Source organism: Heterodontus francisci, chromosome 23, assembly GCF_036365525.1.
Source record: "Heterodontus francisci isolate sHetFra1 chromosome 23, sHetFra1.hap1, whole genome shotgun sequence".
Taxonomy (NCBI): domain Eukaryota; kingdom Metazoa; phylum Chordata; class Chondrichthyes; order Heterodontiformes; family Heterodontidae; genus Heterodontus; species Heterodontus francisci.
Window position 1 is genome coordinate 33370379 of NC_090393.1, and position 15890 is coordinate 33386268.

The 15890-nt window shown below is 41.0% G+C and overlaps 1 protein-coding gene across 5 annotated transcripts in view; it reads right to left on the reverse strand.

Moving 5' to 3' along the window:
- Positions 1-12562, reverse strand: part of clip1a (CAP-GLY domain containing linker protein 1a) — a 231074-nt gene extending 218512 nt beyond the window's left edge. For 3 of the 5 annotated variants that reach the window (XM_068055040.1, XM_068055039.1, XM_068055041.1), the window contains exon 1: positions 12384-12562. The gene's annotated coding sequence lies outside the window, so the exon portion shown is untranslated. The remainder of the gene's footprint in view (positions 1-12383) is intronic. The other 2 variants (XM_068055042.1, XM_068055043.1) reach the window with 2 other exon arrangements.
- Between the last annotated feature and the right edge of the window lie 3328 nt (positions 12563-15890).

Genomic DNA, 15890 nt, shown 5'->3' on the forward strand with positions numbered 1-15890 from the left:
CACCATCTATGAGTCAGCTTTGACCACCTACGGCAAAAGTGCGAAGAGAAATGCAGACTGGTTTCAATCTCATAATGAAGAGCTGGAACCTGTCATAGCCGCTAAGCGCATTGCACTGTTGAACTACAAGAAAGCCCCCAGCAATTTAACATCCGCAGCACTTAAAGCAGCCAGAAGCACTGCACAAAGAACAGCTAGGCGCTGCGCAAACGACTACTGGCAACACCTATGCAGTCATATTCAGCTGGCCTCAGACACCGGAAACATCAGAGGAATGTATGATGGCATGAAGAGAGCTCTTGGGCCAACCATCAAGAAGATCGCCCCCCTCAAATCTAAATCAGGGGACATAATCACTGACCAACACAAACAAATGGACCGCTGGGTTGAGCACTGCCTAGAACTGTACTCCAGGGAGAATGCTGTCACTGAGACTGCCCTCAATGCAGCCCAGCTTCTACCAGTCATGGATGAGCTGGACATACAGCCAACAAAATCAGAACTCAGTGATGCCATTGATTCTCTAGCCAGTGGAAAAGCCACTGGAAAGGACAGCATTACCCCTGAAATAATCGAGAGTGCCAAGCCTGCTATACTCTCAGCACTACATGAACTGCTATGCCTGTGCTGGGACGAGGGAGCAGTACCCCAGGACATGCGCGATGCCAATATCATCACCCTCTATAAAAACAAAGGTGACCGTGGTGACTGCAACAACTACTGTGGAATCTCCCTGCTCAGCATAGTGGGGAAAGTCTTTGCTCGAGTCGCTCTGAACAGGCTCCAGAAGCTGGCCGAGTGTGTCTACCCTGAGGCACAGTGTGGCTTTCGTGCAGAGAGATCGACCGTTGACATGCTGTTCTCCCTTCATCAGATACAGGAGAAATGCCGTGAACAACAGATGCCCCTCTACATTGCTTTCATTGATCTCACCAAAGCCTTTGACCTCGTCAGCAGATGTGGTCTCTTCAGACTACTAGAAAAGATCGGATGCCCACCAAAGCTACTAAGTATCATCACCTCATTCCATGACAATATGAAAGGCACAGATGTAAAGATGTAAATAACAGTAAATGAGACTGGTCTATTTTAAAGACAAGGAAGCAAATCAGAATACATGGATATTCTGTAATGCCTCCTTTTAAATCATAAACACTTCAGAAGTGAAAACTATCTGTACAAATGAGAAGTTATGCAAATATGTTGGGTTCTTCAATACTAAACATTTCTGCATATATTCAGAAACCAAAAGTAAGGATTTTAACCGTAAAAAGGATTCCTCAATGCATCAAATCCTACAAATCATTTAACCACTTTATATGCAGAGCACTTTTGCAAAGTTTGCTACACCTAATGTGTTCTGTACAGGTATATGCTAAATTCATTAACAATCTGATATAAACAGACAATGGCCATTAACAGCTGGTTTGGGTATGACACTTTTAACAGAATTCTTCAGATCCATTTGCAGAAAACTAGTGCCAGTTCACTATAAAAACAAACACTGGAATGCATTTGTGGTCACTGGTTTATTGGCTAGATGACTGGTGTTAAATCATTACAATCTTAACACTTCTGTCTGCAAACCACTTAAATGTATAAAAGAGGTTTTACCTCTTGGATAACAGTGCAATATAACAAGTATTAAATTGTTTATTAATAATTGCAGAAATGGTTATTGCAGTGGCCAGCTTGGCATGAACAAAGCTGGATAATTTTTACAACTTTTATATTAAGTACTAGGAAAATGAATGATGTGCAGTGTTCTCAATATTCAAAGCAGGTGTCCCACCCAGAGAGGGAATAATTAATTCTGCCTCACTAAAGCAAATTTCTGCCAACCAATCACAGCATAGCATTAACAACGTCAACCCACTGAAAGGTAGACTTGAATAATTCAGCCAGAGATTCTATCCACCCCTGCACCTGAAGTGCTGTCACCTGCAAGGCTAGGGACCAGGTGTGAGAAGGTGGAATTAGATTGGGCAGCTAGTTTTTTCCGCCGACGCAGACACGATGGACTGAATGGCCTCCTTCTGTGCCGTAACTTTTCTATGGTTCTCTGAAAGCACTCCGACCTGCCCCAAAGAAATTGCAGCTAGGATTAATGAAATTTAAATCGCTGGGGAAGCCTGAATGCCTAGCACTCAACACAGAGTTTTCTCGTCAACAGGCAAAGACTAATATTGAATTACAAGGCTGCCTGAAAAATAAACAATTTATCCTTAAAATCAGTTTTATGGAGAACTTAACATTTTTACTTTCCAAATATAGTACTCACTGGGAGAGGAACAGAAAACTTGACCTGCTGCTGGTTCCTTTATGAAATAAATTTTATATAACTGTTTTGCCAGTTAATAGACATGCTGCCAGAGGGAACTCTTGGTCAAAGTTGACTTTTGCTAAGGTATTGTTTCATTCCAGTACAAACAGGAAAAACATCGTTGGCCTGTGTGAACAGTTTTGACTGGGGTTGCTGCTTCATAGGTTGGATTCTGAATCCCTAAATATACTTTTCATACCACTGAGATCACCACAGCTTGAACTAAAAGTGATTGCCCAAGTTACTGTGAGAGCTATCTCTAGTCAGTTCATGCTAGAAAATATTTAAAATATGTGCACAAAGTATGGTCTGACTTAATTCCTGATTTTAATCCAAAATCTACCAACTTGAAGCAAATCTCTTTCTTTGCAACCCAAACAAAATCAAGGGAAAGTTGTTTTTCTAGATGAGATCAAGATCAGATCTGAACAGTTGGCATATTTGATTAGAATCTCCACTGTGGAAAAGCTAAAGCACTCTACCACACATGATGCTCCCATAGCTTTGTTAAACTGCACTACAAATGATTCTTTTTCACTTTTTAAAAAGTTTTGTTTTTAGCTAGAACAGTGGAAAAACATTCAGCACCAAGTATTCTTAACAATGCATTTTTTGGGGAGGATGGGAGCAACTTGCCAAGCAGTAGGAAGCATAAAATCAATGAACTTGACACATCACTTGACACTGTACTGAGCCATACAGATCTGAAACATCCCAAGTTTGATCTGGTCTGGGCTGACTTAACAGATGTCAAACTGGGTTGATGGGTGGGGACAGTGTAACTGACCTAAGCAACCTTGTTGAGAAAGATAAAAACAAAGCAGCCAGCATTTCAACTCCTAATCGCAGTTCAGCAAGTATTGATAGAAAATGGGTGTCATCAGAATCAGCTGTGATACACCCTGTGGTAAAACTATTAACATTAACTGCTGAGGTTCACACCTCACAAACGGCCACTTGGGCAAGGCACTGTAGAACCACACCTTATTACTAAAAAGAAAAGGATTAAACTAGCAGAAAATGTACACATTCATTTTAAGTAATCCTTTCCTGTTTCCTCACATTATAATCCCATTAAGAGGCTTTTAGCAACTAAAATTTATATTAAGTTCATAAAATATGTGAACACTCTTTAAATTCAGCTTTCCCAATTAGAAAAAAAAATCAGTCATAATGAATAGTGAACAGATGGGCAGAGATGATGATGTGCAGCAAGTTGGGTCCCACTAGGATGCAATGGATCTGGATCGTAACTTTAAAAAATAATAACCAGACAAATTTATTCAAACAGGTAGGATACATTCCCATTTAGAATGCATACAGCTTTGTGAAAAATATACAAATACAATGCTATGAATTATAAAACAGAAAATACAAACATTAAGTAGATTACAGAAATAAAAGGAAGAGAAATAATAGCAAAAAAAGCGCTCAGGGTTTCTCAGCGTATTCCACAACCAATTACTTTTCAAGTGGACGTCACTGTTATATAGGCAAATATAGCAGCTAGTTCACACACAAACAGCTAATGAAATGAATGGTGGATCATTCTTATTTGGTGCTGCTGTTGAGGAATGATGACAAGGACATCAGAAGAACTCCCTGCTCATCTTAGAATGGTGCCAAACAAACTTTTACATCCATCTGAACAGGGAGATGGACCAAAGTTTAACATCTCATCCAAAAAGGCAGCATTGCCAATAATGCAACATTAAAATGTCAGCCTTGAACATGTGCCTGAATCCTAGGATGGGACTTGAAACTATGACATTCTGACTCAGATGAGGGTGCAACCTCCTCAACCTAGCTGACACTTTTATACAGTTAACAGTTTTCCTTTATGTAGACTGTCTGTGGAAATCCAACAGTTCCATACGTGTGTATGCAGATATATGGAGTATGTCATACAGTAGTGTTCTATGAAGTTGGGCATACTACATTAGTGTCCCTGAACCAACAGAGACTACTTTGACTCAATTCATAACAGAATCTTTGGTAATCTAGTAAAGAACTTTTTCTAACCTTTCCGAAATCATTTTGTCTTGTTAATGATCAACATTATATAGAAAATGGTGCATAAAAATCCTGCTCTTAGTGTATACCAATTGTTCTCCTGCTGTATTATTGCTTGAGCCTTGATTACTGCAACAATAGGAAACTACCTGTAAGAAGTTGAAAACAAGAACCCATTCACTGTGCAAAATCTTTTCTGAAGACATGCATTGCACTTGTCATTCCAATTTGTGCTTTTGATGCGCTTCATGCCTCAATCTGTTCATCGAAGTTACCTCTCGGATATATTACATTTTAAATAAAACACAAGCCTATGATATTTTTAAATATAAGTTGTTTGTTCAATATGGCCCAACTACAATGTGGTGTGAATAATACTTTTACTGTAACAGACCCCCTACAGTATATTTCTTGATCCTTACAATGTATTTTAAAGGATTTTTTTCCCTTTACTTGTGGCAAATATTACAGCATATGATGCATTCTCCATGTCAAAGATCCTAGTTTGTTTTTCCAAAATTAGTTTGAAAAGTAGAGAATTTCACAGAAACACTTTCAAATTAGGCTAGTATTTAAATTCTTATTTTATAAAGATACTATATTAAAATATAAAATGCTGCCATATACTATATATGTTAGAGAATACAAAAGGAAGAGAGCACACAAGTGTACACACAGTAGACAACACTTTTATTTCCCTTTGTAGTATAACTACAGTGCAATTGTCTATATGAAATGTCATTGACCACTTCGACCATCTTTTCAACCTATCCAAATCTCTTTGCCTTTAATTAGAATATTTAAAGCACAGGAGGCCGGCATTCAGCCAGTCATGCCAATGATGGCACTTTGAAAGAGCATTTGTACTTAGTCTCATACCCTTGACTGTAATGCTGTAATTTCCTCACCCTCAAGTACCTGTCCAAATCCCTTTGAAAATTAATGGAATCTGCTTCCACCACCTTTTTGGGTACAGCATTCCAGATCCTGACAACTCTGAGAAAAAAAAATTCTCACCTCCCACTTAGATCTTTCCCAATGATTTTAAATCTATGATTTCTGGTTATTTGATCGACTCACCAGAGAAAATAGCTTTTCTCTATCTATTGTATCAAAACCTCTTATCTTCAAAACCTCTATTCAGGGTCATTGACCTTCTGTATTCCAAAGAGAGCAGTCTTAACTTTTGCAATCTCTCCTCAGAACTGAAGTCTCTCATCCCTGGTCACATTCTGCTAAATTTCCTCCGTACAGTTTCTAAGGCCTTTACATCTTTCTGAAGTGTGACGCCCAGAATATGCCAACTAAGGCCTAACCAATGATTTATAAAGTTCTAGCATAATCTCTTTGTTTCATATTCTATGCCCCTACCTATAAACCCAAGAAATGCATATGCTTTTTTAACCACTTATCAATTTGCCATGCCACCTTTAAGGATTTCCGTATATGGACACCAAGGTGTCTCTGCTCATCTCAACTTCTCAAAATTGTGCCATTTCTACTAAACTCCCTTTCCATATTAGTCCTCAGAAAGCGCATCACTTCACACTTCTCCTCATTGAACTCCATCTGCCATGTTTTTGTCCATTTTACTATCCTGTTGATATCATCCTGAAGTCTGTAACTATCCTCATCACTATTTACTATATTGCCAAGTTTTATATCATCTGCAAACTTTATAATGTTTCTCCCTACACCCAAGTCTAGGTTATTTGTAAAAACTGAAAAGATAATGGATTCAAACCTGATCCTTGGAGGACACCACTGAAACCAACCTGAAAACCATGCATTCACAACCAACCGCTACTTCCTGTCACGAAGCTAATTCTGTATCCATAACCCACTTTCCCCTTAATTCCATGATCTACCTTCTTAACATGCTTCCTGTATGGAACTTTATTGAATGGATTCCAAAAGTCCATATCCATATATGCAACATCTATTATACTGCCTTGACCAACCTTCTCTGTTACCTCAAAGAACTTAATCAAGTTAGTCAGACATGATTTGTTCTTTCATCAAATCCATCCTAATTCTCCTTGATGAACCCATGGTTTCCCATAGGAAAGTTTATTTTTTCCCTGATAATGGTTTCCAATATTTTTCCCACCACCAATGTAGTTTCCCAGTTTATCCTTATTCCCCTTTCTTGAACAGTGGTATAACATTAGCAACACTCCAAGCTCCAGCACTACTCCTGTATCCAATGAGGATTAAAAGATCGTGACCAATGCCCCTGCTATTTCTACCTTTACTTCTTTCAACATCTGCTTTTATCACTTCCATATTTTTTGAACATTCTTCCCTCGTGTTGGTGACATCTGCAAACTTAACCAGTTTTGTTTCCGTTTTCATTTGCTAATTATTGCGAACAGCAATGGCAGCGCATGGATCCCTTTGGCACCTCATGAGGGACCCCTTGCCATGCTAGCTGCCCTTTGCTTTCACTGCTTTCATTTCAGTTCAAAAGCTTGGCTCCGGTTCTATGTATTCCTATCTTGTGGAATAGTTGTGCATGGCAGAGTAACAAAAGCATTGCTGAGATCCAACATAACACAATCACAGAATTTCCCAAGTGAACACAGACCATCATTTCTTGAAAGAAATGCAGCAAATTTGTTAGGCGAGACCAACCTCCCATAAATCTATGCTGATTTCCTCCTATAACTATCTAAGTTTTTCATTATCACCTTTTAACATAGAGAATAGGAGCAGGAGTAGGCCATTCAGCCCTTCAAGCCTGCATCGCCATTCAACACGATCATGGCTGATTGTCCAAACTCAGTACCCTGTTCCCGCTTTCTCCCCGTATCCCTTGATTCCTTTAGCCCCAAGAACTATATTTAACTCTTTCTTGAATATATTTAATGATGTGGCTTCAACTGCTTTCTGTGGTCGAGAATTCTACAGGTTCACCACTCTCTGGGCGAAGAAATCCCTCCTCATCTCGGTCCCAAATGGCTTACCCTTTATCCTTAGATTGTGACCCCTGGTCCTGGACGGTCCCGCCATCGAGAGTATCCTTCCTGCATCTAATCTGTCCAGTTCTGTTAGAATTTTGTAGGTTTCTATGAGATCCCCTCTCATTCTTCTAAACTCCAGCAAATACAAGCCTAATCGACCCAATCTCTCTTCATACGTCAGTCCTGCCATCACAGGAATCAGTCTGGTGAACCTTCGCTGCACTCCCTCCATAGCAAGAACATCCTTCCTCTGATAAGGAGACCAAAACAACACACAATACTCCAGATGTGGTCTCACCAAGGCCTTGTATAATTGCAGCAAGACATCCTTGCTCCTGTACCCAAATCCTCTCACTATGAAGGCCAACATACCATTTGCCTTCGTAACTGCTTGCTGCACCTGCATGCTTACTTTCAGTGACTGGTGCACAAGGACACCCAGGTGTCGCTGCACCTCCCCCTGTCCCAATCTATCGCCATTCAGATAACAATCTGCCTTTCTGTTTTTGCCACCAAAGTGGCTAACCTCATATTTATCCACATCATACTGCATCTGCCATGTATTTGCCCACTCAACCTGTCCAAATCACACTGGGGCTTCGCTGCATCCTCCTCACAGCTCACAGTCGCACCCAGCTTTGTGTCATTGCAAACTTGGATATATTATACATTTAATTCCCTCATCTATATCATTAATATATATTGTGAATAGCTGGGGTACCCCACTAGTCACTGCCTGCCATTCAGAAAAAGACCCGTTTATTCCTACTCTTTGTTTCCTGTCTGCCAACCAGTTCTCTATCCATGTCAGTACCTTATCTCCAATCCCATGTGCTTTAATTTTGCACACTAATCTCTCATGTGCGACCTTAATGAAAGCCTTCTGAAAGTCCAAATACACCGCACCCACTGGTTCTCCCTTATCTATTATACTAGTTACATCCTCAAAAGATTCCAGTAGATTTGTCAAGCATGAATTTCCTTTCGTAAATCCATGGTGACTTTGTCCGATCATGTCATTGTTTTCCAAGTGTTCTGCTAATACATCTTTTATAATTGACTCTAGCATATTCCCCACTACTGATGTCAGGCTAACCGGTCTATAATTCCCTGTTTTCTCTCTGCCTCCTTTTTTAAATAGTGGGGTTACATTAGCTACCCTCCAATCCATTGGAACTGTTCCAAAATCTATAGAATTTTGAAAAATGACCAGCAATGCATTTACTATTTCAAGGGCCACTTCCTTAAGTACTCTGGGATGTAGATCATCAGGCCCGAGGGATTTATCAGCCTTTCAAACCCATCAATTTCCCTTAACACCATTTCCCTACTAATACTGATTTCATACAGTTTCTCCTTCTCACTAGACCCTATGTTCCCCAACATTTCTGGGAGGTAATTTGTGCCCACCTTTGTGGAGACAGAACCAAAGTATGTATTTAATTGGTTCTGCCATTTCTTTGCTCCCCATTATAAATTCCCCCGTTTCTGACTGTAAGGGACCCACATTTTCCTTCACCAATCTTTTTCTCTTCCCATATCTATAGAAGCTTTTACAGTCAGTTTTTATGTTCTCTGCAAGCTTACTCTCGTACTCTATTTTCCCCTTCTTAATCAATCCCTTTGTCCTCCTTTGCTGAATTCTAAACTGCTCCCATTCCTCAGGTTTGCTGCTTGATCTGGCCATTTTATATTTCTCCTCCTTGGATCTATCCCCAATTTCTTTTGTAAGCCACGGTTGAGTCACCCTTCTTGTTTTATTTTTGCGCCAGACAGGAATGAACAATTGTTGTATTTCATCCATGCGCTCTTTAAATGCTAGCCATTGCCTATCCACTGTCAACCCTTTAAGTAATATTCCCCAATCTATCATAGCCAACTCGTGTCGCATACGTTCATAGTTTCCTTTATTTAGATTCAGGACCCTAGTCTCGGAATCAACTCACTCATTCTCCATCTTAAAGAATTCTATCATGTTATGGTCGCTCTTGCCAAGGGACCCCACACAAGATTGTTAACTAATGCTTTCTCATTACACAATACCCAGTCTAGGATGGCCTGTTCTCTAGTTGGTTCCTCAACATATTGGTCCAGAAAATCATCACGTACGCACTCCAGGAATTCCTCCTCTACAGTATTATTGCTAATTTGGTTTGCCCAATCTATATGTTGATTAAAGTCACAGATAATTACAGTTGCACCCTTATTGAATGTGTCTCTAATTTCTTGTTTAATGCTATCCTCTACATCACTACTGCTGTTTGGGGGTCTATATACAATCCCCACCAACTTTTTCTGCCCCTTGGTGTTTCTTAGCTCCAACCATACAAGTTCCACATCAGGATTCTCTGAGCCAATATCCTTCCTCACTATTGTATTGATTTCTTCTTTTACTAACAACACGACTCCACCTCCTTTCCGCTTTTGCCTGTCCTTCCTAAATATTAAATACCCCTGGATGTTCAGTTCCCATCCTTGGTCACCCTGCAGCCATGTCTCTGTAATCGCAACTATATCGTATCCATTTACATCTATTTGCGCAGTTAATTCGCCTACCTTATTGCCTTCTAATACTTTATCCACAAGCAATATTAGGCTCACTGGCTGTAGTTTCGTTTTATCCCCATGCCGTCTTTTATATGTTAGTGTTAGCTACTATTCAATTCTTTAGCAGTATTCCTGTTTTTAATGATTCCCTGAAGATAGTGGCAAATATATGACTGATTTCAACAGCTCCTTCTTTAAATATCCTTTTAAGTTCATGTGGGTCTGAAGCCTTGTCTTCCTTTAATTTTCTCAGCCTATCATTGGCCATGCTATTTAACATTTTTATTCCTTCTTCCTGCCACCCCACTCCCCCACAACCCGTGTGGGTTCCTTGATCAACTGTTCTAGAATACTAACCCAATATGGTGTTCAATATCATGTTTTCACTCCTACCGAACCCTTTACAAATTTCCCAATGTATTGGTGGATTGAAATCACCCTTAGCAACTGAATTTGTTATTCATTGTGAATTTCTTGCTCAATTCCTGCATTAAACAGTGACTATACCAGACATCCTTCATTGACTGTAATGAGCTTTGGCACATCCAGAGTTTGTGAAAGATGCTATATAAATGCAAGTGTTTTTTTTCTCCTTTCAATCCAGATCTGATGGCATATTGCACATATCCATACCTAGTTTCTTTCCCCTTATGTGTCGCTTTCCTATCTACAGAGTTTTCAGCTTATCAATAACCAGACCAGATAGTTCCATCTCAATAATAATTTAAGTCTCTTCTCGTTCTGATGAAAGGTCAAAAACCACAATGTTTCTTCCTCCACAGACGCCATCTGATCTGTTGAGTATTTCCAACATTTCCTGTTTATATAGCTTTTACATAAAAGGTTACTCATCTAGATATGCTCCCACACCTTGTGCCATCTTAGAAAAGATGACAGCCATTCATTCCAAACCCATGCCAATTCCACCTTGCTAGGATATGAACAAAGACAGTATAAATTGAAGACTTGTTTTTACTTGTCTCCCTCACAGGAACCATCTCACTTCAACTTGGCAGCTTTAGTACACACACCCACCAATTTAGGAATTCCATGACAATAAACCAGTTTGTCATTTGCACCACAACAGTCTCCGTTTTGTCTTGTTTTAAAACTTAAAATTGAGATTATGTCATATTTAGACTCACTATAAAGTAATTTTTTTAGAATTGCGATTTTATTTGCTAACGTTAATAAACTTTATACTGATTACAACAGCAACCACTTGTATTTTTATAGCTCCTTTAACATAAAGTGTCCGAAGGCACCTCACAGGAGTATTATGAAGCAAGACTGGGTACAGGGATACATAAAGTGACATTCAGGCAGATGGTCAAAAGCTTGGTCAAAGAGGTAGGTTTTAAGGAGCATTTTAACGGAAGAAAGAGAGGTGGAGAGGTTTCGGGAGGGAATTCCAGAGCTTTGGGCCTAGGCAGCTGAAGGCATGGCCGGCAAGGGTGGAGGGATTAAAATCAACGCTGTTCACGATGCCAGAACTAAAGGAGCGCAGATATCTCGGAAAGTTGTGGGGCTGGAGGGGAAGAGGCTGCCAAGGCCCTGGAAGGACTTTAAAACAAGGATATAATTGCGTAGAATCCAATTAACTCAATTATGTCTACACGTTGAATTTTTTTTAAATAACTGCTAGACAGTAATAGACTTTTACAGTTTTTTTTAAATTTGTGGTTAACTGAAGCCTTAAAGACTACAAAACTGGCCTTACAAACATATGAAATTTACAAGCAGAAAAAGACCAGCTGGTCAAAACCAGTTCAGGAGATCCAATGGACGTGTGTTTGTTACCACTTAATCCACTTGCCTCATATAATGCGACCTCAAAATAAACCTGATTTAAATAACTTAAGTAAGGCACACTTATTTAGAAGTGTCTAAAGAATTCAACAATGTAGGTTGTTATGCAACTTCATCTTTCACTTTGTGGGTATGGTTTTCAGACACAGTCTACAGCGGATTCAATCATTGTACAAGTAATCTTATGAATTTAGTGGATACTTGAAAAGTCACAGTGCAGAAGCTGACAGGAACTGAAGTGAAAGAAACCTTGTGTGAGTTGGCACATTCTCATGTCATCTGACAGGCAAAACGACTTGAGATAAATAGCAAATGAAGTGTATACTTAAAAATAAAGTCCGAAAAATGAAATATTTATAAGTAAGCGGGGAAAAGGACGGCTGGAAGTGGCAGTGAGTGACCCGGCCGCTTCACTAGGGAACGGTGGTCGGTGCTTGAACTCAGAGAAAGGGAATGGGCTCTGGGTGTTCCCGCAGTCGATTCGCCCTCACTATTTACTCACAATTTCAAAGCTCATATTCAAACATTAACCCAGCTGCCCCGCTCTGAACACCAATTGCTGCCGATATGCTGAGTTTCCGGCCACGGCTCCTTTCCCAAAGGCCCAACCAGAGAGCCGAGGCCCAGCCGCACTCAGTCCCAGAGCCTCCGCCAGCGCCAGGCGGCTGATCCTCCAGAGAGCCGGCCCCTGGGGAGCTCCCCTTCCAACGGCTCTGCGTAAAACTCACCCCGAGTTGTGGTAACTTTGTCCCCGGCCTCTCAGCTCCGCTCCCCGATCCCGAGCTCACTCGACCGACCCGAACAAACCGGCCCCGCCAATTGACGTCAGGCCACGCCTCCCACATAGAGAGAACCCAGTGTCAGCACTGGCACTGTGTCTAGGGTGTGTTAGCACTGGCACAATGTCCAGGGGTGTTAATACAGGCACTGTGTCCAGTGAGTGTCAATACTGGCAGTAGGTCCAGGGAGTATCAGCACCAGCACTGGGTCCAGGGAGTGTCAGCACCAGCACTCGGTCTAGGGAGTGTCAGTGCTGGGTAGAGGGATTGTTAAAATTGGATATAGGGAGTGTCTGCATTTGGTCCAGGGAGTACAGAGTATAAGGCATATTAGCACTGCCATGGGGTACAGGGAGTGTCAGATCTGGCACTGGGCTTAGGGAGTGCCAGCACTGGCACTGGGTACAGGGAATGTCAGCACTGGCATTGAGCACAAAAAGTGTTGGCACTGAGGATAGTGTGTCAGCCCTGGTATTAGCTACTGGGAGTGTCCACAATGGGTGTAGGGAGTTTCAGCACTGGGTACAGAGAGTATCTGCACTGGCACTGTGTATCGAGAGTGTCTTCAGTGAGAACAGGGAGTACCAGCACTGGGTGCAGGAAGTGCCAGCATTGGGTGCAGGGATTGTCAGCACTGGACAAAGAGAATGTCATCACGCACTGGGTACATGCAGTGTCAGCACCGAGTACAGGAAATGTGAGCCATGGGTAAAGCAAGTGTGGGCGCTGAGTTCAGGATGTGTAGGCACTGGGGAAAGGGAATGTCATTATTGGCACTGGGTATAGGGAGTTTCAGCACTGGGTACAGGAAGTGTCAGCAATGGATAAAGAGAATGTCAGCACACAATGGGCATTGTCAGATATGAGTACAGGAAGTGTCAACACAGAATAAACAGAGTGTCAGCACCAGGGACAGGGAGCGTGGGCCCTGGGTAAAGTGAGTGTTTTTTTATTCTTTCATGGGATGTGGACATTGCTGGCAAGGCCAGCATTTGTTGTCCATCCATAATTGCCCTTGACAACTGAGTGACTTGCTAGGCCATTTCAGAGGGCAGTTAACTACATTGCTGTGAGTCTAGAGTCACATGTAGGCAGATTTCCTTCCCTAAAGGACATTAGGGAACCACATGGGTTTTTACAACAATTGATGTTAGTTTTCTGACTAACTTAGTTTTTAAGACTGGCTTTCAGTTCCAGATTTTATTAATTAAATTTAAATTCCACCAGCTGCCATGGTGGGATTTGAACCCATATCATTAGTCTGGACTTCTAGTTCAGTGACATTACCACGACACCACCACCTTCCCCAAGTGTAAGCATTGGGTAAAGGGAATGTCAGCACTGAATTCAGGGTGTGTGAGCACTGGGGATGGTACACTGGGTAAATGTAGTGTTGGCACTGGATTCAAGTAGTATGGACATTGGGGAAAGGGAGTGTCAGCACTCGGTACAGGGAGCGTCGGCACTGGCACTGCGTATAGGGAGTGAGGGCATTGGAAGGGAATATAGGCACTGGGAGAAGGGAGTATGGGTATGGGGGAAGCAAAAGTTTTCGCTGGGTGAAGGGTGTGTGGGCATGGGCAAAGGGAGTATGGACACTTAGTAAAGTGAATGTGTAGTAAAGTGAATGTGATATTGGTTAAGGTGAGTGTGGGCACTGGGTACAGGGATATGGACACTTACTTAAAGGGAATGTGATATTGGTTAAAGTGAGTGTGGGCACTGAGTAAAAGTGTGCGGTCACTGGATAAAGAGATATGGACACTTAGTAAAGGGTTAAAGTGAGTGTGGGCACTGGGTAAAGGGAGTGTGGCACTGGGCAGATGTTTTTAGAGAATTGTAGAAAGGGAGCTTGGGAACTGGATAAAGGGAGTGTTGGCACTGGGCAAAGGATGTGTGGACACTGGGTAAAGGGAGTGCTATCACTGGATACGAGGTGTGTCATTCATCACTGGGTAAAGGAGTTTGGGCACTGGGTGAAGGAAAGATGAGCACTGGGGAAGGGAGTGTGGGCATGGGGAAAGGATGAAGTTAATAAATAGCATTGCTAACGGCACTCAGGTTTGCACAAAACGTTCATCTAATAAGAAAATTTGAAATCTATTATAGCCGCTCTTTATATTTGCTGGAAGGAATTGTTGCTATACTCAATAATTTAATTAAAATTTTTCCAAATATTGATATTTTAATTGAATTTCAGTAACATATAGATGGCGAATGTCTTTAAAAATTCGGGAAGCAGGAAAGAAAAGATTAGGAAATATTTTCACGGGTATGCAAAGCGTTATTGGCCGGTGCAACTTCCATTCCCTGCCTGAATGTAGCAGATATCGCCACCTTTCCTGATAGTAATCCCAAAGTGGCTGACTCGTCAATCTGAAAAGACACAGTGGACTAGGGAACACACGTGTCTGGCCATCCGAGTGCCCATAATTCACATTGGAGTTACATCATCTTTCTTATTCAGAGATTCCCGAACCAAGGCTGTGATTCATCCTTATCAATATGCCACAACTCACGATACACACTCTGTCTTTTGTACCTTTAAGTCTTATTTTGACCTAACTAATAAAATTATCACAAAGTAGGTTCAGTTTTTTTTATTGCCGTTTGGAATGGAACACAATCTCTTGAAAATGTGTTTGGGACAAACTTTAGTGTATAAAATCAGATGTCATTATACTTTTCTAATGCAGCAATATAAAAATAAGCCAGCGACACCTATTGGAAAATGAAGCAATCATGAAACTATCCTGCACTTTTTCTGCTCTTACCACACACACAATGAAAAATAAAAACCTAGAGGCGAAGTGCTCATAAATAAATCAGTTATATAAGGGCGTACTCGTTCGTCAAATTCATACCTAACTTATTTTGTTCACGTTCATCACATACATTACAAAGTCAACATTATTACAGTGGTTTAAACTGCACACATGAATTATTGTGATCTCGGCCTATGTAAACAGAAACTGGTTACGATGGAGTTTAATACTGAGATTCCTCCACATTTGTGGCCAGAGTGCGTGCAGCTACAATACACCCAAGTCTCCTCCATTATTTACATTTCTCTGTAAAACCCTGTCTGAAAACGTCAAAATCAGCCACTCCCCCTACTCTCAAATCGAGTATCCTCCAATCGCGCCTGTGATCAGATTTTCAGGTGCAGCAAGAAAGAAACTAAACTTCTGTCGCTTAATTGCCATTCTTGAGGGCTTTAAAATATATTTCCTCAGTGAGACCTGCTCTGACTTTTCTGTTTCTTTTAATCTTTTTATGACATAACTATGTCACATAAAAATTGAGAAGCTTCCCGGATTGCAGGTTCTTAAAAACATTTTGTGCTCGATGTACATGAATGATTAACTGAGTTGAAACTTAAATTTTCGTATTTAAAGAAGAAACATACGGTATGGCTTCGGTGCTTTTTGTGGGTCCCGATTGTTTAAACTGATT